Below are 26,319 nucleotides of genomic sequence, written 5' to 3' on the forward strand. Positions count from 1 at the left end.
AGAGAAAATAGACTGTCTTAGTATGTCGACACAGTACACCACATCACTCATAAGCCTGGAATTCAGACAATTAGTGTGACTGCCTTGTAGATCTGCCTGCTCTGCATACAACTCTGAGTGAGATAAAATCATGCTGGTGTGTTTATGCATTGTGTATGGCTGTGTGGAGCCACGGTGGCAAAGGTGAATAGCAGTGTTGCAGAACCTCTCCAGACTGAAGTATGGAGTCTCTGGCCCTTTACATTGAGATTACTGACCTGTGACCTATGGACATTCCTGTCTGTACACATGCATTGGCTTGCTTCTGCCCAGGTGGGCCATCACCACCCCATCAGCAGCCCCAGAGAAACTGAACAAAGTAGTACCCTATGGCAGTCTCTCCTTCCCTCCTATCAGCCAAGGTGGGCGTGGGGAGAGCTCCCATGAAATGCACCGTCCAATGCTGGAACACCAAGGTCAGAGGTTGGCTTCCATTACTGATCTCCACCATCCACAGAGGAACTTTCTGTGTTCATTGACTTGCCATCACTCTAACAAAATACCGGAGATAATTATGTCATAAGGAGAGGAGTCTTTGGAGGCTCAGTCTATGATTGAGTACCCTCATCTTATGGGGGCTTGTGGTGCAAAAGCACTTTGAGGTGGGTGCCTTTGGAAGAGCAAAACCATCCACTTCATCAGCCAGGAAAAGAAAGGGGAGATTCGAGTTCTACACTCCCTTTTGAGGGCTTACCCCCTGTGACCTAAGGACTTCCCAGAAGGCCCCAGTTCTCTTAGAGCTCCCATCACTTTCTAGTAGCCTTTCATACTTGGACCTCTTGAACCTGTACCGAACACCAGCACTTTCTTGTTCACATTAGCTTATTGCAGTTAGCCATAAGCAGCCTTCCTAGAATGAGTGTGGGATGTGCTTGGAAGGAGGATAGGGAAGGGCTGGATGTGCATTGTCTTTATGTGGGTACCCAGGAAATCTTGCTAAGGCACTGGGGACAGGAATGGAGAGAGGCCCCCTACCATAATCATCAGGCTCCTCATCAGGTTCTAGTTAGAGCACACTGACAAAGATTTCAACACTAAGATTAGCCTCAGGCAGAGCACACAGATGCCCTGTACTTTGACTTCCATTGGAAGCGATTGAGTTCAGCCATTTGCTAACACCAGGACTCTCTTGGCAGTGCCCTTTCTGGTCTGCCATTCACTTTTCAGTTCCATCCTGGAATAAAATTAGCTTGCACTGACCCCTCCAGAAAACCCGGAGTTTAGCCATAGAGCTAGAGTGGGAGCTTTCTGGACACCTCTTTTCCATACCAGCTTCCCTCCAGGCTACAAAGAACCTGTCAGTAAGGAGTCTGACCCAGTATTTGCCCAAGTTTGTTATCCCTACTAAAGGAGAAAGTCTGATATTACAGATTAGTTTGGGTGGGGGAGGGGCATGTAAGGAGGCCTTTGGGATGAAGAGCCTGGAGTACTGAACCAATGGAGCATTACACAGGGCCAGTCCATACAGAGTAGCAACACACTGCCCCTTCTTGGATCTGGGGACACCTTGGTGCCTAACACTTATAAGCCTGGATGATTGGCTGTAAGAGCAGTGACTTGTCTTGTTTCCTTCTGGGAAAGGTGTTTTCCATGGACTTGTTCAGTATGTTCTTATAGAGAGGACAAGCTGAAGGCTGGGGAAGTATCATAGCCTTTGCTACCAAGGTTGGTTCCTGATTTCTTGGCCAGCCTTCTGGATGCTTTCCTACACCAACCCCTTACATCACTAAAGAAGACCAACTCAATTGGGACTAAGCAAACATTTATAACAGAATCTATTATTTCATTTTAACCCAAAATACCTTGATATGCATTATGAGAAGATGAGTATTGAACTTTAGGCATGGCTAACTCCTGGTAAAGAGATATTATCATTACTAATAAATCTGTTCTCAGAAAGGGTCCCCAACATGCTGCTGGGTTAACAGTATCAGCAGGAAACATGAGCATCTTAATGTCCTGAGATTTAGGGGGAGCACCAATGCTGGAGCATATCAGCTGTGATTGGCCTCACTTGAGCTAGGTGTTCATCGCTAAATCCATTTTCACAACCCAGAGAAAATAAAGAAACAAAAACAGTCCCCATAGGGAAACCACAGCACCATTTCCAGAGGACAGAGCAGGAGAACCTGAGCAGCCAGGAGAACAGATGTCTTCTCTAAAGCTCTCCCAGTTTTCATCTGAGAGGCTTCTACACCAGGGTGAGCCCCACCTTCCTGGCATTCCCTCTTGAGCTGGCCAAGGCATCTGCAATATTCTGGTCTTCCCCAATACCCCATCTCACCATCTTTCAAACCAAGACAGAACCCTTCATGGCTCCAACCGTTTCCAACCGTTCCCTCTACTTAGGGAAAGAGCCCCAAATCAGCCCTCATCCTCCTGGCCCCAGTGCAATTCCAGGGCTCCAGTGCCTACCTAAATCTCCTGCTTTTGCTCCTTATTTTCACCCAGCCCAACTGTCCAGCGCCTCTTCCCTTTAGACACTTTTGCACAAACCTCCCAATCCAATCTACTGGATTCCCATCCTGCCTTCTTTCCTCATCACTTAAAATTAACTCTCCCTTGAGTATCTAGCCGGAGTCTTATTTGCATATAATAACAGAGTAGTGATTAAACATATTTCATGTAATATTATGTGGTACTTTATAGTTTGTATCTCATTTGTTCTTCTCATTAATCCTGGAAAGTAGGCAATGACCCCATTTGCAAAATGGGAAGGAAAAAAAAAGAAACACTTGAGAGTTAAGTGCAGCAGACAGAGCCAAAGGGCAGACATAACAAGCATCCTAGTGAACAGGGCTTGAACACCCAGGCATGTAGCCTCTTAGATGCTTAAGAGAGAAGCCAGGCTTCCACAGTGGTTTTCAGATGGGGGTTTTGTTGCTAGCTGGGGAAAATATGGTAATGTTTGAAGGCATTTTTTTTAACTAGTTCAGGTTGAACTGGTGCCAGTTTCCTGGCATGTAATAGGTTGAAGTCAGAGACACTGCTGAACAGCCGACAATGGGAAGAACACCATGCCCCATCATGCACACAAGAAATTAGCCAGCCCTAAATGTTAACCTGTCTATGGAGAACTCAAGTTCCCATGCAGTCCTCACAGCTTTCCTCTACCATCAAAGCAGACAGGACAGTACCATGGTTTCTTCATGATCACAGGAGGCCTAATTCACAGCTTAATAGAACAGATACCTCTCCTGCCTCCATGTCTAGTTCACACATGCCGAAGATGCCCACTTTTTGACCTGTGTCTCAAGTTCTTCAGTGGAGACATGGAGCCAAGTTCTCCCACTGGCTTGTTGGTACTCAGAGGGTTGAGGTCAAAGGATGAGAAGGAAGGAAAGGTGAATGACGGTGAGCCCTATTATACTGTACATGAAGTGCAAATACAGACAGTGAGTAGGGGTCAGACACATGGAGGGACAAGAAGACAGGAAAGTGAGGGGATGATGGGAACAAATGAGAGCAGAATTAACCTATGATGGACCTAGATGGATGAGGGCATCCTATGTTAACTGGGCAGCTGCATTAGGTCTCCCCCTACCTCTGTGAGTTTCAGAGAGTGTAATATTAATCAGAAACATTATTTACACACTCCTACAGTCACTAGGAGCCCACATCTGGGCTCAGCATCCTCTGCAGAGGTTCAGTGCTGTCTCCCAGACTCTCAATGAGAGCAGAGCATCAGCCATGACTATTTCTGATGGGTTGGGAGTGGATGGGCAATCGGTTTGGATTCCTGGAGGGATAGGAATCCCAAGAAAAGGCATGTACCCATGGAGAATGTTCACCATGTAGGCCTTCTCCATGCACTGAAGGTGCAAGGCAGAGAAGGGGAGCTTTCCACCAGCCTGGAGGTGTAGAGTGAGGAAGTGAACAACTATCCTAAGCTCTTCTGGGTCCTTCCCCAGTCAGCCTCTTCTCTGAGAATATGTTCTCTAAGAGGCTAAAGTTTTCAAGATGTGGAAATGGGAGCTGGGGCACAAGCCCAGCTCTGCAGCCTTCTCAATGGCCCAGAAAACACATCTGCTGTCCATACAATGGGCCAGGGGGAGTTCATAAAAAGAATGATGCATGGTTGTGGGCATCAGAGGATGTAACTGGGAAGGAAAAGACTTGAGGTAAAGATCACCATAAGGAAAACAAACCAGTAGGCATCCATTTGACTATTGTCAGGAACATGGTGGAAAGAAAGGACTCAAAGAGTCCTAAGAACCTTGTTTCAGGGATTTGGTACGCACTTGAAAAATTAGTGTCAAGGTATATGAACTGCAGGGAACCTGTGGAAGATATTGGACATGAAGCCTGATGCCATTGGACTCTGGAGTGAGGGCAGTGATGCTTCTGCCTTGATCTTCCCCATTTTTCTTGAAATTTTGTGAGTATGTCCAGTCAAAGAAGGATGATATATGTGATGCCACGTGTCCACTTATGCTAAAAACAGTCTCCAAAGCAATCAGTCTCCTCTAGCTCAGTCTAAGATTCTAGTGGAAGTCTGATTCACCCTCCTTCCACTTCAATTCATTCATTTGTTCAGGTTATTTAGTGTTGGGGGCACTTGCATACCATGACACATGCACACAGAGGTTGCAGAACCACTCTTTGAAGCCTATTCTCACCTGCCACTTTGTGGGATCTTGGGATCAAAGCCAGGCCTAAACACAAGTACCTACAGTTGGTGAGCTATTTCTGGGACCCAGGAATGGTTTCTTGACCAGAGAATTACCTATGCTGTGTTGATCAGTGGATTGCCAATGGTCTGCAACATCTCTTAACTAATTGTGAGCACGTACAGTGGACAAATTGAATGAGCCCCCAGACTACCCAAATGTTATGATGAATTTTGTTCACCAAATGAGTGTATGTTGGATATTTCCTTGTGTTGTGGAAAGACTACCGTGACAGCCAGCTAAGGGCTTCCCCCCACTATGGGAGAGAGCTGATGTGAGTCTGCCCAGAGACCCCAGACCTTTGCTGCTTGTAAGATGTCTTGAATGACAAAGGGAGTAAAGTGCCAGTACACAGAGTCACTTTAACCTGCATCCCTCACTGAATTCTGCTCTTTTTTCATACTTGCTCTTTTATAATACTAATTTCTCATTTGAGTTAAAAATTATCTCACTGGAGAGGTGGTGATTAAATCTGATAATTAGAAGAAATACCAATTAAGTCAGGCTCTCCGTGCAGAAGGCAGGCCTCAGTCACATGGTGTTTGAAGTGAGGACTGAGCCAGGGGTGCCTGCTTCTTCCCTGCTGTTAATACTCTTGGTGCCGGTCCAAAGAGTCTGCTTCCCACCTGCAACAGTCTCTGTGTCTCACTCAGTCTTTAGTAAAATGCCTTTTGTCCAGACCCTTTCCATTATGTGGCTGGCTCCTACAACCTAACCCTTAAGTTCCTGGTCTCTTTGGGATGCGATAGCACACACTTGTAACCCCACCATGGGGAAGAAAGGCAGAAGAATCTCCTGAGTTTTATCAGCCTGGACAAGGCAACAGAACCCTACCTTAAAAACAAAACAAAACAAATAACAACAACAACAAAAACCAAAGCAAAATCAAACAACCAACTACTGGCATAACCATGCCTGTAATCCTAAACTTGGGAGAAAGAGAGACAGGATGGTGGCTGCCTTCTAGAGGTCAGCCTAGACTATATAGTGAGTTTCAGGCTACCTGGACCTAAAGCGAGGCCCTTTCTAAACTCCCCATACCAAAACAGAACTCTCCTGTTCTACAAAGCAAAGCTCTGCTGTTTCCCGGTTTACCAGTAGTCTACTTAGCTAGGGTTCCTACATTAAATGAGGTACTATTTTGCCTAACATTCAATCTCCGGCTACTTCCTCAACTCCACAAATGCACAGAACTGTTAGTGAACAGATAGTTCATTAGTGGTCTCAGGGAGGATGGGGACAACATGAGCAGGTACTGTATAAGCTGGAGATAATATCAGACACCTCATCTGAAGCACCTGGACTGCCTGTTTGTCAGAATCACTTGGAAAACGTGATCGACAGGCAGAAGTTTGGAAGCTATTGAGTCAAAGGGGCTTCAGTCTGAAGCCAGCCATTACTGTCTTCAAAATGTCCATTCTTCAATGAACTGTTACTGGCTGAGGACCTGAACCCTCTGGTGAAGGTGACCTGCTATTCTGAAATCCATAGTCTATGGTTCACTGAGAGATAAGGCTTCTAGAAAAAAATAAAAGCAAAAGTTACAAACAGGTAAGGAACTGGCAAGGTGCTGACTAGCCTCCTGCAGACTTTTCACAGCTTTAACACTGAGAAGCCCAAAGCCCAGAACAAAGCCCTTCTGTCCTCAGCTGTCTTATATGTGCATTGAGTAAAGAGTCTTGGAGTCAGGGAGGGCCCAGCTATGCTACTTTGGGGCAGTCTGCCTTTCCACCCAGCATTTCTCTTTGCTCTCTTCTTCCTCTGCTCTGTCTATGGAGCCAGTAGACTGAGTGGTGTCACTGGCTATATTTTCTGGTCTGAAGGCCAAATGAAAATGTGTTCTTCGGGGTCCAGGAGAACTACAGACTCTCTCAATGCCACAGAACAGGGAAGAATGAGAGGAAGAGAGGCTGGCCCATGCCTCAGGTCCTGGTTGGCTATAGTATGTACCATCCTCTCTTCTTCCCCCTTCCTGTACCCGTTGCCAGAATGTTGCATAGAGGAGCCCTATGCCCTTGATATGCTCTCAGAGTCCCTCTTGTGACAGCTGCACCTCGTGACCATGGTCTGATTAAGTGACATAAGGGCAGATGCTGAACATGTTTCTGACATGGGCCAGCCACCATGTCATTTCTCAGAACTAAGTGGGCATGTTAGTTCATATGTTCAGAGATCACACTCTCTCCATCCCCTTCAGTTTTTAGCATCAGGGGACTGATTTATCTATGGGATGCATAACAGTTGTGTTGTTTTGGCTGCAGACCAGACTTTTAAATCACACAGTTAGAAGCTGTGGGAGAGAAGTGTCAATTATTAAGGCCATCTGTGTACAGAGGATTCCCAAAGAGAATTCTCTTTTATATATGGCCCATACCCCTACTCATCCATTACTCATGCAGCCACATAAGTAGCTGAACTGATGTGGCTCCTTGCTTCCTTTGAACTTGGGTCCTAATCATCAAAGATTTTCTTAATGAGCTGGTGGGATGATGGATCTTCACTGTTTACTTTAATGCCAGACCTAGTGTTCTCTTAGTAAGTGTGCCTGTGACTTTCCTGTCGTTGTTATCAGTCACAGAAAGGGAGTGAGGTCCAGAGGAGTAGAAGATGCTGCCAGATGCTCCTCAGTCAGCAGAGCATCCCAGGAATCTGTAAACATGGAGGAGCTAGAAACGGTTGAGGCCACACCTCTCCATTAGCAGTAACACATAGCGGCTTCCTCAAGACATGAACCTAACACTCAGCCAAGAAGCATCTCTTAAAAGAGTGCAAGGAATATTTCAATGCCAGGGTCCACCTTGGAGCAACACATGTCTAGAATCTGAAGCATCACTGACTTCAGAAAGCGCAGGGGGCTTAGAGGGGCTCATGAGGCCATTACAGCTACCCACGTACACATTCCAGTATAGGGCAAGCACCAGGCAGAGGGGCATCCCTGGAAGTGTGATAGTGCTCCCTCTAACAGACTTTCCCAGCCCATCTGGAGGACTTCTGTGTGCATTATACCAACACATAGACACAAATGTTAGCTGTTCTTCACTCTCAACCTTACCCTCCTGAAGTCTATCATCAGAAGGTAGCTGGTAGGCTCTAAAAAATCTCTGCCTTAACAGAACAGCTCTCAGCTACTTAGCCATCTAGAATAGGCAACAGATATAAACTTGTAAACATGTAGAGCATTAACATGGAGCAATAGCTTATACTCAGCCAGTGGAATGTGAGGCCTCAGCAGACAGTTGAGGCTACTCCAGGAAGTGTTTGACTAAGGGAATGTGATCTGATGCCACATGCATGCTTTCTCCCATTTCTTCTGTCTGTCCTATAACATCAAAGGCTGCATTCTGAAGTCACGAGGAAATCCTTTCCAACATATAGCAGGTATCAGCAGAGGCAGCTTGGAAAGGCAGCCTTGTCAAGCCCAAAAATGGTTAGAAAGACTATGCAGCTCTCAAACTCCTGGGTGCTTCACACTGTAGTCTCTATCAACAGAACTAGCTACCTGCAATAACTCTATGCCCAGCTTGTGTGATTACATACAGCAGCCCCCAGAGGAAGCGATCTTGGAGCCCTAGCCAACAATATTGGGAATGAGGAATCCAAGGCACAGAGTGAAGTAAACTGCTCCTTGTTCCATCAAAATGTTGACTGTCCATCACTAGCCCAGGACGTATTTCATAACACATTTTTGGATTGTGTTCATAAGGCCAATCTTCCTATTGTATGTAGCAGAGACATTGTCATAGAGAAAGTGCTCTGCATATTCCGATAAAGAAATAATTGATCATAGACAATTCCCGATAAAGAAATAATTGATCATAGACAACTCTTTAAATTAATTCAAAGGAAATCAAATTAAAAATTTATTTCCTGAGCTATACCAGCCATGTTTGGGGTGATCAATCTTGTGGCTGGAACTTTTATAACCTCAGAATGTTTATGGAGTATGTTTAGGTATACAGAGAAACCAGGAGGCAAAACTGGAAACACTTTTGGGTGAGCTGTGTGCCAGGAATTGTGGGTCCTGACGTGCACAAGTGCCTTCAGTCTTCACTAGGGCTGGCCTGAGGGTGTTTCCTTGAATCCTGCCTTAGAGAGGAAGCTGCAGGATTAAGTAACCAACTATGATTACACAACTTGTAAGTGGACTTGGATTTGAGTCTGTCTGACTTCAGAGATCAGGACTTAAGGATTAAAGAACATAGACTACAGCATTGCTATTGAGCCAAGAAAACAGATGCCATCCTCAAGATGGGAAAGACAATTAAAGGACTTGGAGCTAATTACAGGAATTAACGAGGCTTGCTGCATACTTGAAGAGAAAAGCCCAGGGGTGATGTAATCCCATCTCTAGGAATGGGAGGCTGATGGGCTGGTAGCATCCTCTATAGGTGCTATAGGCCAAAGGAGAGAAAGGGCATGAAACAAAGCCAGCTCTGGTGTTCACAGGCCATGCTTCTGAGTTGTGAAGAAAAGAAGATGAGGTGGGCCACCATACCTTGAGATAACCATAGAAAAGTAGCCTCCCTTCAAGGCTGGCTCCACCCTGGAAAGTTCCAATGATGTCAGGGAAATGGAAAGGGGATTTTACTTTTTCCCTTGATGGTAGAGTCAGAGGAAACAAGGGAAAGAACAATGGATAGGCATGGTGAGGGACCAGTTATTCCCTCACCAGAGCTATATTGGGAAGTAGATAATTCCTTGATAACAAATCACCTTTTTCCCACTTGGTTCTTCAGAGGTCCTTTTTCTTGGGCCTTGGAAACACAAAATGAGGTGGCAGTCCTTGGAGAGCATCTTTAGCTCAATCCATTCACTCTGACATGTGAAGATGCAGATGATCCAAAGTAAAAGTAGTCTCTGTCTGCCAGGCTCTGGGCTGGGGTTCTGGAGTCACATCTAACTGTGAAAGCTCTGGTGGACTGCCAAACTCCAGAAGCCTTTCTTCACAGGACAAGAGGTAGCCTTTTGAAGTTGGTTGAGGCACAGAACCATGCCTCGAGAATCTCACTGGAGATAAGTGTGGGTAGATCGAGAAGGGCTGGGAGGGTGGATTGCCTTTGATCAACCATTCCAGGTTTTGTTTTATTTCTCCCCCAGAAAGTGGTGCTATTAAAACTCAATTTAATTTCTCTGTATAAGATCTTGACGAGGCTTAGAGGTTATCTCCTAGCTCGGAATGTCATATTACAGGTAAAGAAACAGGATCGTAAGGTAAGATGATTTGCCTATGATAGTTCAGCTGGTCGGTGACCGAGCTAGAGCTGGAACCCTGAGACTGACAACATGGAGGTTTTGATTGAAAGTTCTCAACATGAGAGGCCTGTCTGTTGCCTATTATTCAGTACTGGGAACCTAGTCAGATGACAAAATAAGAGCAGGTTCCTCTGTTTACTGCAAAATTCAAGCCCTAAATTTGTCAAAGGAGGCTGGAAGACAGAGATGGGGTGTTGACTAGGGGTCTGGACAAAGCTCAGTTGCGCCACAGAGACAAAGTTTTGATCTTGCTATCATCAAGATTCTGAAGGACATGGTGCCTTTGAGTATCCAGCTTCCCCTTGTTCCCACCTAGCTTCATGGATTTTTCTCCCACTGCTTTGCTTGTGTTGTTAGTTGGTTTCTCCTACTCTCCAAGCCCAGCCTGATGGCCCTCAACAAGCTCTCTGTCGTTTCAAAAACCTTCTGAACCCCTAGAGATGTAATAATGCTTTGTGTGCTGTTGCTGAATGTATACTGAAAATGGATGTTGATTATGTTAAATTATGATGTTTGTCAACCTTCATCTGCTCTATGTACCTTATGCTGTTTCATGTAGAATGCAGTAGGATGTAGCCACATCCTCTGTCTGTTGTCTGTATTGTATGTGTACCTGTATGCTCTGTCAGTGTCCCTGTACCCTTTTGTATGTACAAATATGTTGATGTGTATGCTTTTTGCAGCCTTCTAATGTCTGTCTTTGTGTTTATTTAACCTTGTACTGATGTTCATAATACAATAAAACAACCAAAATAACACAGCGCCTTCTGGCGATTTTTAAACCCTTGGGAGATTCTCCTTTATCTGGGATGGATGCATGTGTTATTACTAAAAGACAGTGGGTTGTATAAATGATTCTTCAATGACCTGGGAAGGATTTGTAGACTCCTTGACCCTTTAGTGGATGTAGGCAGATGAGAATGTGCTCATATATGTGGAAAAAAAGAGTGATGGCTGCCTCCACAAGCTTGCCAGTTGAATTGCTATAATCTAGAGTTCTAGATGAAATGAAATCCTTGGGTACAATGCAGAAAAGAGGCAGCTAATTATCTGACTGTACTCCCTGGTATATGTAGAAACTCCATGGAACCCACTCTTTAATAACAAGGACAAAAAAAAAAAAAAAAAAAAACCAAAACCAGCTTAAAGTACTGAGCAAACCTTTGCCCTGAAAACACTCTTTCATCTCAGGAAGGACCATCCTTCCTGCAGTGCTTTCTCTACTGCCCATTTAGAGGATGCTTCAGATTTTGAGATAGCCCAGTTCTTAAACAAACAAGCAAACAAACTCAGCATTCCTGTCCTGAGCCAGAGATGTGAAGATCGGAGGAAGGGGGTGGCTTCTCACAGATCACATGGGTAAGCCTAGGTAAGGATTGGGGTGTTGCAAACAGAAGAATGTGTGGTTACAACCTAACACATTGGTCTCCCATCTTCTAGGGATCTAGAAACCTGGCTAAAAGTCTCAGACATATCATGAATAACATGATGGTGAAAGGGGGGGAAGAGCACACCTACCCTCACATTCTTCATGGTGAAGAGAAAGAGCCAAGGTCTTGGAGACACTAGAATTTAAAAATTCCTGCTGAATCCAGACAAGTTATGCTTCTGGCCCTTCCCAGAGGTAGGAAATTGGATCTGAGGGAGGCTATCGCAGCACTTGTTTCCCAGGAGTACCCAAGTTCTCATGAGAATGTTCCATAAACATGTTCCTAATACTGCCTTGAAGCTTGTAGGTGCCTACTGTGGGATTGCTATAACTAGATTTCCAGAGGCTTACTTTTCCAGCACTAGTGGGTTCTCAAAACAAAGCCTTTTGTGTATAACCTAGAAAGATCTAGCTGGAGTCTTATCTATTTGAGTTGTTGGGAGAAATTTTCAGACATTTCAAACAACAGATTAACTACTTTTTCCTCCAGCGTGCAGTTATCTTTCCTCCAGAGAGTAGGAATAAATGTGGTTTGTTTCCCACAATTCCAAATTCACACTCAGATTCAATTAGAAAAGTTCTTGCCAGGAATATCTTTCTTGGGCATGCTTGGGTTCATGAATATATTGCAGAAGCAGACATCTTCCTGTCTGCTAGCCTTGTAGAAGTGGAGGGTAGGACTCCACAGACTTTAGCCCTTTGAGTTAGTGTAGGAGGATACTATAGTGTCTGTCTAGAATCTTCCCTCCTTTAAGTCCTCCTTGTTTGATCACCATATTCATAGTCTACAACACTCTGAAAATGGACCATGAGTCAGACATTTCAAGGCTCTTTCATGGCAATGCCACCTCTATAAATTGAGTCCTACATAAGTTCTAAAGATATTCTATACACGTAAGCATCATGGTGTGCCTGATTTGTAAACCAATGAGATTGGTGTTCCAAGAAACAGAATCCTCAAAGAGAGGCTTGACCCCTGCTTTCCAAAAATTATGCAAAACTCAAATGAAGAAGAAAGCCTCAGACCTGTTCTTTCATATCACAAAATAATCTAAGATAAGTGTTGGGAGAGTAGTATAGTCCAAGAATCATGGAGAACCTAGGGGAAGATGTTTCTTATAGATATGGTGACATGGGAAAGCTTCCTGAATGGAGTTGAATTGGAGTGAGACTTGGAAAGTAGACAGGCACACTCTAGGATTCCATGACCAAGCACTTCTTAAATGATGGAAGACATGTAGTGTGATGATAATTGAGAAGCGGTTATATAGTCACAGGCTTTGGATATGATAGAGCTGGAAAGGGATCTTTTATCCCTAACGTGTGGTTGTAACATGACAATTTGCAAATCCTAATGAAGATTTCCACATACATAGAATATGGTATATTTGTGTGTGTGTGAAGAGAGACAGACAGCAGACAGACAGACAGACAGACTTTCTAAGGCTGATAGTTATGAAGCTGATGAAAATTAATTTCATAAGTGATACTTAGAAGAAGCCACCTCTTCTTATTCCCCAGCACACTGACACCTCACTTCTGTTTCTTGTCTGATTTTTCTGCATCACCTTCCTTTGTATGTTTTGAGCTGTCTTCATTTCCTCTTTTTCTCTCTTCTTCTCCCCTTTCCTTGACTCCCATATGAATCATTTTGGAAAGGTGCTACACATCAACAGAAGAGTCTCTAACACTGGTTAAGAGACTCTGGGCATCACATAGAAATCAGTTAGGGTTGGACAAATCTTTTGCACATAGTTTCTTATTTCTTTGGAATAAAAGGTGTTAATTTTGCTAATTCAATACCATAAAAGTCCTCAGTTACAATCATATGAGGACTTAGATAGGATCGGGCCCCACAAAGTCAAGCCAAGCAATAGCTGAAGTTGTAAGGATGAGATCAGCGTTGCTCTCTGAAATCACTGTCAACAGTAAGAGGAACACTGACCTGGAAGAATGTTGAATGACTAGACAAACAGTAGTCTCACACCACGCAGTAATGGAACTGAGAAGATAGGATATCTTTATAACTTTAAACTAAAACCCGTCAAGCTGAGAGCATCTTTCTTTTATGTCCACTAGCAGTCCGTGGCTTACAACCCGGGGTTCAGCACCCAGGACAGCGACAGCTCCCCAGCCTGACCTCCTGTCTACTGGATAGAGAGGATGACAGAAGCACTTGAGGCAGAGCCTGAGAGCAAAGAGATGTTCACAGTGCTCAAACATGGCTAGGTCCAGAGTGAGGAGTTCTAGACAGGAGATTGGGTTTACAGGGTTGGGAAAAATGCTTGAGGGGCCTCAACTTGTGGGTAGTGTTGCTATGGACTCAGCATCCACACATGCTGCTACTGTAACCCTTAGCAGTCTCTTTCACTGAACACTCAGCTTCTCTATCTCTCTGAGCTGCCTCTCTAAGAGTGATCAGAAAGAAACACACACACCAGCAAAAAGCTGGAGGGAGGCTGGGCTTGGCCTGGAGGAAACAGAGGGAGCTAGTTGATGTCCGACTGAGGAGGAAGAGAAAAATTAATGAGACCATGTGGGCCTGAGTACAGGAGGCTTTCCAAGGAGCTCTCTGGCGAAGGGAAGCAAGTGCGGGCAGAGAGGCGAAGTCTCCACTGTGCCTTCCAGGTCACTCAGTAACTGAGTTGCTCTGCACGGAGTCGGCTTGGCCTGGATCAATGAGAGGCCGACTAGACAGTGAGGAGTGTGGCAGAGCCTCAGGCAGTGCTTCAGGAGAGAAGATCTCTTCCCAAGTGTTACATCTCTTGGAACAAAAGGCTCAGATGATGGAGTAGTTCTCACACACCTTTAATTCCCTGGGTCAGACTTATATACAGTTTTAGGGGTTATTCAGGGTTCGACAGCAGGTACCTCTCATTGGCTTGGACTGAGAGCTTGGGGAAACCCTATTTGCATGTGGGAAGGCTTGGTGCTGCTCCTACGTGACTGATAGCCACACACTGATAGCCTCTCCTGGGAGGCGGGCTGTGGGGGCGGTAACTTCGACAGGAGCCAGGGGATCAGGAGACATGATTTAACACCTTCTGTCCCATGTAGGTGGAAATCACCACCTATCAGGTCCCCAGGATTCCAGACCTTTGCTCAACTGGAGACCAGGCTGTCTGTGTGTAACCCACTGCCCCACAAGACCATGGCAAGGGTGAGGAGAGCTACTTGGCTTCCTGATATTCTGTGGTACTATAGGCACATGTGTACCTTGCCCTGGGTAGAGGGATGTTAGTGGTCTCACTGATCATTCATGACACAGAGAAGAGCAACTTGAAAGTGGGATTTATAAATGAGTGATAGGAACAGTAGATCTGGGGTGGTTGACAAGAGAGGAGACACAGAGATCAATGGCATTAAGGGGAGGAGGAGCAGGAAGGCATACATAACCCACTGCTCTGCACCTCAGGTTGACAGCAGTGACTTCATAACATCCCTGTCCCCTGATGGTTCCTCAGCTGTGTCCCTCTGGTTCCTCACCAAAGTCTCATTGCCAGCTGTTTCTCAATATCACAGATGGAATGTTGCTGCTTGGGAACCCAGCAGTGGGCAAAGAGCTACAGCCTCTGCCCTTGCTGCAAGGGGTAGGGGGTGGGGGTGGGGGGTGGGGTGCTCCTGAGCTGGACAGGGATTTGGGTGGCTACATAGTGTAGTAGCCTCAAGCAGAAATGGGGTAGACAGTGAGTGATAAAACACTTCTTATACCCACTGCTGCCCATGTAGATTACACTGATTGTGAAGCCCACTGATGGGTAAGCAAAGTTCTTGTTCTGCCCAATTCCTGTGCAGAAAGGCTCATCGGATGCCCTGTTGTATCTTTTCCTCTGTATTTGACCTGCTAGAAAGAACTTAGGCATTGATGAATGTGGGTCTCCACCTGAACTTCCTAACTAAGACACTGGCTTAGACTTGAATAACTAACACTGCTCTAAATTACAAGCAAGTCATAGGAGGTTATTATAGATTGATCTTAGTGCCTAGCTCAACACATCTCAGGCAATGGCAGGCTCAGTAACTCATGCCACCACCGCAGAAGGTGCTAAGCAATTAGGAACTGAAGGTCTAGATTCCAAATAGATGTGTGTTCTGAAACTAGGAATTGCCATCTCCTTCATGGGATAAGACTTCTCTTCTGCATGATACCACATTGTTCTCATCTATTAATTGGGCCCAAGGAGAGCTCCCATCTGATAGAATTGAGATTATGAAATCAGAGAGTGTATGAACAAGGCTGAGACTCATACCTGGTACTTGGTAAGTGTTTAGCCAATACCATTTTGCTTGGTGTTATTAACCCTCAACATGACTTTGTTTCAAAACTGTGTAAATTAAGCAAAGTTATCCTAATACTCATATCTGTGCATAGTCTCCTTCATTAAGGGTGGTCAGTGAACCCACTCCACATGACTCCTTCTTCCCAGGCACACATATGTGAGCTGGGAGATAAGATGCCTGTGTTAGTGGAAACTATAATCCGAGGACATAGTCTGTATAATTTTAAGATTTGGCGGAGCACATTCCTGCATTTAATTCTGTATAATTTGAAATGAGTGCGTGAGTACACAGTTTGTTCCTCGGGAAGCACATGCCTTTGCCATACACTAAGTGCCTATCTCAAATCTCATAAGCTTATGAGTCTGACGAGGAGATGGTGTCTTGCTGTTCGGGGCATTTATTTGCCCAACGAGATGCATCCTTTCTTCATAAGTGTATTGAACAAGTGTGTGCCATTGATCCAACAGATATTTATTACCTATCATGAGCCAAACACTCCTATGGTATGTCTTCCTTTCTGAGCCTGTATCGACTAGACAAGGATGTATCATTTACGAGAACCCTAATGTTTAAGCCCCCTCATCATTAGCCTGTGCCTCATCTCTGGTTCACAGACACCGCTATAAATTCTCCTCCACCCCCCAACTCCATGGAGATTGTCACACCTGGGGATTTATTACCAATCTATCTGAGCCTTTTCTTCTCCAACCTCTTCATTAATGCAGTACAGGAGTTTGGAGACCAGTTTGCTGGGGAAAGGCAAGAGGGCTGACCAAAGGAGCCCTACAGGGTGAGATCTGAGTGAACTGCCACACCTCAAAGTCAAGCCAAGGCTTGACATGTGTGGAGACTTGACCTTGTTAGTGTTCCAGATTCGTTTTCACACAGGCTGATTCACAGGGACTCAACTGGAGGGTTTGAGTGTGCATCACTCAGAGATGCATTGTGATGAGGAAAAACAGAAAACAACAACAACAAAACAAAACAAAACACCTGACAGGCAGACCAAACAATCATTGAGCTCTCCAGTATATTTTACCTGGCAAACAGTCAGACTGTTTGCCAGAGGGCTTATGGGTGGGAGAGCAGAACAAGGCCCAGGTTATGTATTTGTAAGTTTAGTAGCATCATGTTCTGACACCCAATGCACTGTGCATATTCTCTCCCTGGACAGATCCTTCGTGGGGACAGCCAGTAGGGCACTGAGCTCTGCAGCTGACACAGCATCACCTTCACCTTTACCTGGTCAGCACTGTTAAGGCGTAGGTGAGATCACAACCCTGGGCAGAATATCTTCTGGCTTCAGTTTGCTGTTCATCATTCTGTTGTTTCAAGATGCTTTGGCCCCATACAAGCACATCACTGGCTTAGCTTCATACATCACACGGTTTAGATTTTCTGTGTCCCATGTATGCATACTGAGAACCTTCAGGTAATCACCTGCTGTGGGACATAAAGGTGTGGGCTTCAGGGGGTGGCTAAGGTCAAAAGGCATGATGGTCAGTCTGAATGTTGATTAATCGATCTGAGGTAGTAGTTCTAATCAAGTCCCCCTTGGGGAATTGTACTTGATTCACAGTTAGTACAGATCTGTACTACAGCAAGGCTGATCTCTCCACACCGGCATCCCAGGTCCTTGGCACATCTCCTATTAAGCTTAATTTCAGGGGACGGTTTTGTGTCACCTCAGGCTCCTTCACACAGATGACACTCCATCTTAAGTTCATGTCTGTGCTTTGCACTCAAGAGCAATTGTCAATGTAGCAGAAACTTAGAAACTCCAGGGAATTAATAAAGCGGGGATACTCTCAGCCCGTAGAGGGTGGGAGCCAGATTCTAAGCACTCCAGCCTCCCTTCCTTCCAGTAACAATGTCACGAGGCACTGGTGTTTTTCTTAGGAGGCCCATGCACACACTACATGCTACACTTCACTCAGCAAAGAATTACCTATACATATTGGATTTTTGTTCTTCTCATACTCTAACATCAGAGGTCAATCTACACATACACACACACACACACACACACACACACACACACACACACAAACACACATTCACTAACTGCTCTGAGTGCTAAAGAGACCAAGAAGGTCTTGCTGCAGGCACAGGGAGCTGATATGGTGGCAGACAGAGCCCTATGAGCCTCCTTCAGAGACTACAGTGGGTAATTCAGTTACTTCAGGCAGTATGAGGGTTTTTCACTTCAGGACACTAAATCCTCTAAATCCTTCTACCACTGTATCACCATGTTGCCAGGAGAACCCTTAACGACGTTCCAAATGACCACTAAGACTTCATTTAACCCTTGAATTCCCAGCTAGAAGAATTTCCTATCTTAAGCTGGGCTTCTTAGAGTCTGAGCCTGAGAGGTAAAACTCTGACAAGTGAGTGACCTGGTTCTCATAGGAAGGAAATTCGAGAATAAAGAGCGGGCTGGGAGTGGAAAGATAAGTGAGTGTGGTCTTCGCAGAGGACCTTGCTTTTACACAAGATACTACAGAGAACCCTGGAGCAGAGCATAAGTAAAAGGTGTCATGCCACACAGACATAGCCTTCTCCCACCCTCAATGCTTCCTTAGCCAGGTGCCTTAGATTTTGACCAGGACACTTTTCTGAGAGCTGGACAAAAGAGGCTTTTAGTCCTTGTCTATCTTGCACAAGACCAGAATGCTTTAAGTTCTTGTATATTTGGATGGGATACAGGAGGAAACTGTGAGTTTAGTGAGGATGGAGGGAATCAGAGGGAGACAGAAAGAGAGACTGACAAAGCAGATATGGTCAGGAGACAATGGGACCTGAGCAGGAGACAAAGGCCTTGAAGAAGGAGGGTATGAGGAAGCTACCATCAGTGTCTTCTACATTTCTCTCAGTAAGGAGGTCCTGAGAGGTAAGCCTCTTTCCCACCAATTTCCTCCTGATGCAGAAACTCCTTCTCTGGCTGGAGCTAGAACCCTCCCCCATTTCTCACAAGCCTCATATAATCTTTAGGAGCCTCTGTTTCAACTTCTTCCAAAACAAAGTACCAACTGAGCAAGGGCAGTGAAGTACCACGGATTCTCCCCAAACACAGACTGGAGGAAGAATTTTTTTTTTGTAAGTGCTATGACATCATCCTAGTCATTAACATGAAATTGCTCATAAACGCCACCACTTCTGCAGTGTTCCACGCTGATCACAGGGAGTCATTCTATACACCAAAGGCTGGCAGTTCCTCAAGCATTTTCTCAAAGGTGAAGCCTCTGTTCTCCTGGAAGGGCGTGGACATGGGACAACTCTCCTGGTAACACATTGGTAATAGATGCCAAAATGACTCCTTATAACAATACATCAGAGTCCAATTCCAGAGTTCAGAACTTTGGTGGAAAACACTAGATTTCAATTCCCATTCTGCTGAGCACCCATCAAGGACTCCTTGACAACTCACCTCCTTCACTCTGCCTCCTTCAGTCCTGCTGAGCTCATTGTCAGGGACAGAACAGAGATTAGATTTCAAATGAACATAGCAGCCCCTGATTGCAACAAGGCACAGAATCAGCAATGTGCTAAATCCAGCATGATGATGTCTCCCTGTATCTTCAAAGAGAGACAAATGAGTTAGAAAGGGAGGCTGAGAAAGGCTACTGTCCCTGGCCATGGATGGTCTCAGCAATAATGCTAACATAATCTTAGTGTCATGTCCCTCCAAACCTTCAGACATGTTGGTGGATTCCATGTCTTAACACTTGTTATAACCAGGGGTCACAAACCTTCAATACTCTCTGGAATAGAAATCATGTCAAAATGTGTTATGAGACTTGAAGCATTTGGGATTGGGGAAGTCGGTACAGGGGGTAGGAGTCTAGAAGGCAGAAAGAGGACTGGCTGGGAGCAAGTGGAGACAATTCTCTGTTTCATGAGTCTGTGGATCACAAGATTGCTCATGTCCAGGGGACTGTCCAGGAAAGCAGAAGGCTGTGCCTGGAACCACAACCAAGTACAATAACTTCTGTCTGTACATTCCACTTTGTAGCACTGGACTATACCCCATCATGGCCACCTCTCCTATAAACAGTTCACTGCCTCAGTGGCTTTAGCATGGAGCTGTATGGATGCTCAGGATCCCATGGAGAAGGTGCTGGGTTCCAACTCGACCTCTGGCTTGCCTTTGAAGCCTTCTCTTGTAGTATGTAGATAAAAGCTTAGCTTGGCCCTAGGCTTGCATTTCTTGTAGGCCACTGCTCAGCCACTGCACTGTCAGCTTTGACTAGACCCAACCTTCACCTTTCACTGCAACCATGTGTCCTGGAAGGTCTTGTACAACATTTTCTGTTTGCTTGCTTTCTGTTTTCACCTGCCTGCCTGTCTGCTGTCTGTCTGTCTGTCTGTCTGTCTGTCTGTCTGTCTGTCTGTCTGTCTATCTATCTATCTATCTATCTATCTATCTATCTATCTATCTACCTATCTACCTATCTACCTATCTATCTAGATATAGAATCTCACTTTGTCACCAAGGCTAATCTCAGTCTGCCACGCAGGCAAGCTTGGAACCCCTGATCCTCCCCAGTGCTCAGATTACAGGTATGCACATCAGGCTTGGTGCCAACAGTTTATCCAGGCATTTCTTCCAGGACTATGAGGGGCCCTTCCTAAATGAATTCTTGTTAATTCTCCTGTCTTATTTGGGTATCAAGGACAGGGATGGAGGTCCCAGTTTCCATCATACATTCCGGGTGGTGGTGGTGGTGGTGGTGGTGGTGGTATGTGCACAGACTTTAGTTCCAAATTTCCTAGTGCCAGGTACCATGCTATGGTTCATTAATTGTGTGCATCGGCATGTGCCTGAGTTTCTTTTTAAACCTCACTTTCTTCTATGCAGAGCAGATACATGGACTGCTTGAGAACTGTTAGGCACAGTGTCTAGAAGCATGCTGGGCATGTAGTGACATTAACTGTTACTGTTATAGATGGTGGCACTGGTGAGAAAAAGATGGGCTCTTAATTGAGCTGATTGAAAAAGAAAAAAAAATCTAATGCAGTGTCTTGCTGAACTTTTTACATGTGGGGCAGGGAACACACACACACACACAGACACACACACTGCAATTTGCACTGGCTCATTTCACTTGAAATTTATGATTACAGATCTCAAATTGGGGCTTTGACATTCTTGGGAATTCTGCCGCTTCTCTCAGACAAGTTGACTTTCCTACTCTAACACAGTCAGTTTCCACCACATGACCAAGTAGGCTTACCTGGGGAGCTGCCCTCTGTTTGTTTTATATTGGGAAATGATAGCTGTGGGTGTTTTGTGCAGTACAAAGTGATGCTGAGTTCTTTCTTAATATGATGTGAAATGATTAAATCAAGCTAATTAACATATCCATCACCCCAAATGCTTGATTGTTTCTGTGATGAGACTGTTTGAGATTTCCTCTCTTGGAATTATTGGGATACACAGTACAGTTGTCAGCTATATTCACCACGCTATGCAATCAATTTTAAAAAGAAGCAATGTTATTGTTCCTATGTAAGGATGTGCATGCTTTAACTCCCACTCCAGGTCGGAGTTACCCTTTCTATTCCTTGCACTGTGTATTCAATGTTTTTTCAGATGTCACACAGAGTGAACACTGTGTTCATCTTCCCCTCGTTCTCAATCCATGTAACACATAGCAAACAGGAGAGTTTCAAAATTACAATGCTCTGGCCTCACCCAATGCCAATTAAATCACGATTAAAATTTGGTACGGCAGCAGCTGACAGAATACTATGAACATTTTGCTTTGAGGATAAGGAACAGCCAAATCAGAAACCACCCTGTAGCACACCATTCCATTCTTTCTTTCCATATCTCCTCTCTCCTCTTCTCCCTTTTCCTCATCTCCTCTCCTCCATCAATCCCAGCCAATGGACTTGCATCACACTTCAGAGACAATTAAAGTGATTAGATGGACTCTTCCTTTACACCTGTCAATGCTATCAAAGGACCAGTTTCTCTGGCCATGCCATCCTCCTCTCTGCTGCAGAGCCTGTACTTGTCCCCTCCCCCAGTGCTGCCTCCTTCACATCATTATTTCTTCCTGTAGTTGTTTCTCTCTCTGCTCAGTGTCTTTCTATCTTTTCCCCTTACAGTCATTACTAAGAACATACAGCTTTGGGACCAAGAGCAAAACCAAGACTGTATGTACATTGCCTCCAGCTCTTGCCAGGAAGAGCTGCTGGCCTGGGCACCAAAAATCACTGTAGCACTTTTCACAGTAGCCAAAGGGTGAAAGCAAATATTGTCCATGGTTGAATCAATGGGGGGAAATAGCAAGCATACAGTCTTACAAGGGGGTACAGGACTGGACGAATCAAAAATCTATGGATGGATGCTCAAGCATCTTTTATAAAATGGCTCCATGTTTTCACAGCACCCGTGAAATCCCCTCATAGTCCTTAAATCACTCCTCAGTCACAGACAATGCCCACAACATCTGTGCTATGCCAGAAGTGCCGTGTTGCTGGGAGAACAGTAACAAGAGTGTGTATGTTCAGTATAGATGTGAACATTTTCCAGATATCTTGGTCCATGATTGGTTGAGTTGTGGGTACATGAACTATGGGTGCATAGGGCCATCTACATATTATTTAGTCTTTAAGATAAATGAGATAGTAACATATACTTCAATAGAAATGGATCTCTAGGGCTTTTATTAAGATAGAGCAGTCATGAAACAAATATGTGATTCTATTTATATGATCTACAGTAAAAAAGTTAATAACAGTAAGATCTATAGGTTAATAGTCAGAGGCTCATGTGCAGTCAGCCTTTAAGAGGCCAAACTCCTTGAGTGGGATCACTCTGGGGCTGGATGGTTGGGAACGTCTGGGCAGCATCAGAAATACATATGCAGCTATGGAGTGTCCAGTCAGAAGCAGCAACAATGCTCATTTTATATCCTGTATTTTACCACAATTAAAAAATTTTAAATAATAATAATAAGCATTATAAACATTAGCTTCCCTGCCAGAACCTCACCTTCATTTCTCAGCCCACATGCGATCTGTCTCCTGCTTCCTCTATTTGAGCAAACTTCCAGCCAAGGTCACCTTGACACATATGCTTAAAACCCAGCAAACTGCTCCTTTCTCTTCCTCCCATAATCCTCTCACTGAAACCTGCTGTCAACTCTTTCAGTATTCTTGCCCCCCATCCTCCAGTTTCCATTACGCCAAACACTCCTATGTCTAACTCTTTCCACCCCATTGCATCTGGTCCATGGGTCAGATATTGGTTCTTTGAGCATCCAAGTCCTTTCAGTTCTCTCAGACCTCTCTGCTTCTCTCACCCTGTGCGGCAATGTACTCACCCAGAGCAACTCATCAACTTTCACAGTTTTAATGCAATCCACACTTTTATGACTCATGAAACTGCATCTCCAGCCCTTATCTTTTGCTCTGAAATTCTTCTGCCTACTTGACCTCACCATTCAGGTGTTTCAAAAGCATCCCACATTTAATGCGTTCCAAATACAACCTTGGACTTTACACTCCAGCCCCAAACCAGCATTCTCCCTTATCTCAGCAAAAGTGAAATTGTTCAACTGCTCAGATAGCATGCCTTCCATCTCTCAGTTCCTTATAACACCCATATTTACAGTTTCATGTCCTTGCTTTTGATATATACATTATACATATGCATTGCCTTCAGCCTTGATTGATGCCTTCAAGAAGCCTTGAATCTGCCTCCTTGTGCTCTTTCTAGCTTGTTGGTCCATTAGCATCTTCCTTCTGCCGTTGCCATGGTCTCCTTACTGACCCAGCATCCCAAGTGTTTCTCCTCCATCTCACCCTTGCCCTTAAGCCACAATAGCACTCTACCTCCATAGGTCATTCAATGTTACTTCTGTATTCAACTCAAGCTTAGCTTTGTTCTGTCCCCAACTCTACACATGTAGGACACACACACTTCTTTCTTCCTCAGTCTATGTCCATGTTGCTTAGCTGGGTCATCATTCTCAAGACCTCTTCACAATGATGCTTCTCCAAGAATTCATACTTGGTCAGTGGAATAGACACTACATTCTGTTATCATCTAGTCCTCATGTCTGACATTGACTTGGCCTTTACCACTAAAGCAATTCTTCATGTGTTTGTTACAAACATATTATTACCTGTGTTTTCCTATAAACTTTGGATGCAGTACATACCTGGGTCACATTAGTTTGGCTCAGTAATGTATTTCTAGAAATTTTCTGACAGTGTCTTCCCAGGACATGGTACCCTCAATAAATCCCTGTTTGACAGATTGAGGTAATGTCCCCATGAAGCACAATGCCTTTGACAAAGTTTGTGTTTATATTGAGATTTTTAAAAATTGGCCAGGTTCTAGCAGCTTATAATCCCCTATTTCCCACATTTTTTAGCTAATAAAAATTCATTAAAGTAAATAATATCAAGATTCATTAACCCATGGATTTTATTTGTCTTCTGAAAGTGTTTGAGGCTAATATTTAATGCTTATTTTGTACTTAAAGCAAGAAGATTTTATAAGAATGAAAAAAAATTTGACATCATTTAAAATAATTCATACTATCAGTTTATCTTCATTTTTAGCATCATTTGGACTTGGGACTTTCAATCAACTTGACTTCAATTATGCTTCTAGGATCACTTCCAGTTGCTAGTTAAATGCTTTAGAGACGCTTTCATGCAGTTGCTGCCTATCTTACTTCACTATTTCTACAATGAAACATTATTACAAAAGGCAAGCTAGGGAGGGAAGTGTTTATTTGGCTTACACTTCTATATCATAGTTTACCATTGAAGGAAGTCAGGGCAGGAATTCAAACAGGGCAGGAACCTGGAGGCAGGAGCTGATGCAGAGACTATAGAAGAGTGATGCTTACTGTCTTGCTTCCCCTGGTTTGCTCAGCTTGCTTTCTTATGAAATGCAAGACCACCATACCAGGGATGGTCTCACCCATAATAGGCTTGCCTTCCCCTATCATTTGTTAATTAGAAATGTGCCCTACAGGCTTCCCTATAGGCCCATCTTATGGAAGAATTTCTTAATCGAGGTTCCCTCCTCTCTGATGACTTCAGCTTTTATCAGGTTGACATAAAACTACCCAGCACACTGCCTTTCAGTTAGCAGATATGCAGTGATTAATTGGACCTCAACTCTGCTCTCTCTATTTATTCTTAATGAGACAACCCATGTTGCAAATATATGGAAGTTTTACATTGGGAGTTAAAAAATAACCTTCTAGCTGGTATCTCTCATTATGACATTATATTTTCAGATTACATTCTTATTGTGTGCTATTGTTCCCTGGTCTAGTGATGCATTTTCAAGAAGGATTTCTTTATACTGGGTTGGGTGCCTTAATACTTACATGGAGGCTTCCAGAAAATCCTCTACTCTGTAGAGTTTCCAGATAAGCCTTGAGCTCACAGGCAGCCTTGGGGTTGCTGTTTTCAGAGCTTTTCTCCCAAAGCAACTTGTATGCTTTGCTTGAAACATAATTTTTTAAAGATTAAAAAAAAATCACTCAAGCCCAATTTCCTGGCAGGCGTCTCATCTGCAGACTTAGCTGAACACTCCGTGAGCCCTAAAAAGACCCATCGCTGTGTTTTCTAGGAACCACCAGCGAAGCCTGTCAGCAATCAAATCAGGAGCATGTGACAGGCATATTCTTGGGCTGAGCAAGGAAGTTGCTCAAGTCTCCAACTCAAAAGAAACAAAAGAGAGAAAAGCCCACTCTGCCTGCTGGAGTCTCTGCTACTGCTCAAGGTTGCAGCTTTTCTTGTTTGTATTCTGAGCAATTTATTCTTCCTGGTGTCTGTGGGTGGAGTAGACTCTGCAAAGGAAATCTGCCAAAACACTGGAAAGTGTACTTGAATGAAAGTGCTGAAGTATCACTGCAGACGCAGGCAGGTGCCTCTCTCAAGAGCCAGAGAGCAGAGCATGCTTGATAGAGAAGAAACTCACATTGGCCCAAACGTTGGGAGAGAGGTCAAGCTTGTAGCTTGTGTTGTCAGGGGAATTTGGCATCAAGCTTGGGTGAGTCTGGCTAACCATGGTCGGTTTTTAAGTGTGCCTGTGTGGGTGCATATGTGCCTGCTTTAGAAAAAGCTTGTTTTGTGTTCTTTTCCAATGTGCTTGGGTTTACCTCCTTTATGATCAGCTCTTTCCTGGGTAGTGATGCAAGGAGCTATGATTTGAAGGTGTTGGAAATAATATGTGTTTGAGTCCTACAACAAGGTCACACTAATGCCATCTGAATGTAAATAGGCTCCAAAACTGCTGAGAAAAGGACTGGCTCCGGCCTCTGCAGTGGTGAAACCACAGGTTAAGCACTATAAGAGAGTGTCTTGGGGCCAAGTTGGGCACAAATGGTATTGGGCAGAGACAAACTGATCCTTTTCTCCTATAGATCGACATGGTCCAGAATCGCCCCAGAGTTCCAGATTCGGCAGACTAAACTCATGAATAACAAATTACCTGACATGTTTTAAGATGTAAGATATTTCTCTGGATAATGGACCCAGGCGTGGATTTCATTTTACTGCACTTTACGATTTGTCTGTAATTTCTAAATGCCTTGCAACATCAATTACTTCTATAATCTGAGATTTCAAAGTCAGTAATAAAGGGCTTCAGGGTTATGGCTCAGTGGT

General features: G+C 44.3%; 1 protein-coding gene across 4 annotated transcripts in view; it reads left to right on the top strand.

The window, feature by feature from the left end:
- Shisa6 (shisa family member 6) overlaps positions 1-26,319 on the top strand; it is a 292,149-nt gene that overhangs the window by 235,351 nt on the left and 30,479 nt on the right. The window lies entirely within an intron of this gene.

This window comes from Mus caroli, unplaced genomic scaffold, assembly GCF_978045245.1.
Source record: "Mus caroli unplaced genomic scaffold, Mus_caroli_1 scaffold_13, whole genome shotgun sequence".
NCBI classification, from domain to species: Eukaryota; Metazoa; Chordata; class Mammalia; order Rodentia; family Muridae; genus Mus; species Mus caroli.